The sequence below is a fragment of the Arachis ipaensis genome, chromosome B07 (assembly GCF_000816755.2).
Source record: "Arachis ipaensis cultivar K30076 chromosome B07, Araip1.1, whole genome shotgun sequence".
NCBI classification, from domain to species: Eukaryota; Viridiplantae; Streptophyta; class Magnoliopsida; order Fabales; family Fabaceae; genus Arachis; species Arachis ipaensis.
Window position 1 is genome coordinate 39,755,379 of NC_029791.2, and position 1,088 is coordinate 39,756,466.

Sequence of the window (1,088 nt, forward strand, 5' to 3'; positions counted from 1 at the left end):
TTAAGGGTAATTTAATAATAAGATTAAAAATTTTATTAAAAATGATGATTTTAATATCAAATAAAACGTTAGGTATGATTTTAAATCCAAAATAACGTTGGGGACGAATTTGATTTTGATACTAAATTTTAGAGACCAAAACAGTACTTATCCCTATAAACTTACAATGAGGTATAATATTTTATCATAATTATGTGAATACAATAATTAAATCAAATACAAACTTTCGGCCACAAATGTAACATACTTTGCAAATGTAGTTATAAAAATCTATAAGTTATTTGTAAACAATCTTGTAGAATAGACATACTTAAAATAATTTGCCTTCCACAAGTTCTTACTAAGTTTGATTTGAAATTACATACATGTACATAGATATAGTAAGAATTTAAAATTCTCAATAGATATAACAATTTTTCACTTATGTTTAGCCGTTCGTCGCGGAAAATATCGTATGTCTTATATGATTTTTGTTTTCACTTTTTTCATCTATTTGTCTTACATATAACAGGTCTTTTTAAAAAATTTTCATTTCTCAGTGTATCTTATAACATTGTGACAACAAAGCAGGAATTAAAACACACCAACCAAAACATCTTGCCTTTATAATGGTTAGCAATTCATCTTACATATTTTTTCTTTATTATCATAATTTATTAGAGAATAATAATAATAATAATAATAATAATAATAATAATAGATATAAGAAACTTGGAGAAGAAAAGTGAAGGATGGTAAAGACAAACCAGTGAGAAAATGAGGAGTGAGTAAGATAATAAAATTAAATATATTATATCAAATATTTATATATAAAAAAATAAATATTACACAATAAATTACTAATACCTCTATCTTCTCTCATTTTTTTTGTCTTTCACAAAACACAAATAGAATGAGTTATATAAAGGGAGAACTTGTTCCCTCATTCATACGTGCCAAACATGGACGTCTCTGCACACGTAGGTTGCGTTTAATTTTAAAAATGAGATAAGATAAGACACTAAAAATAAGAAACAAAAAATAGTATAGATATAAAAATTAGTGTTTTTGTATTTTATTTAATGAAAAAATAAAATAAAGTATAAAAT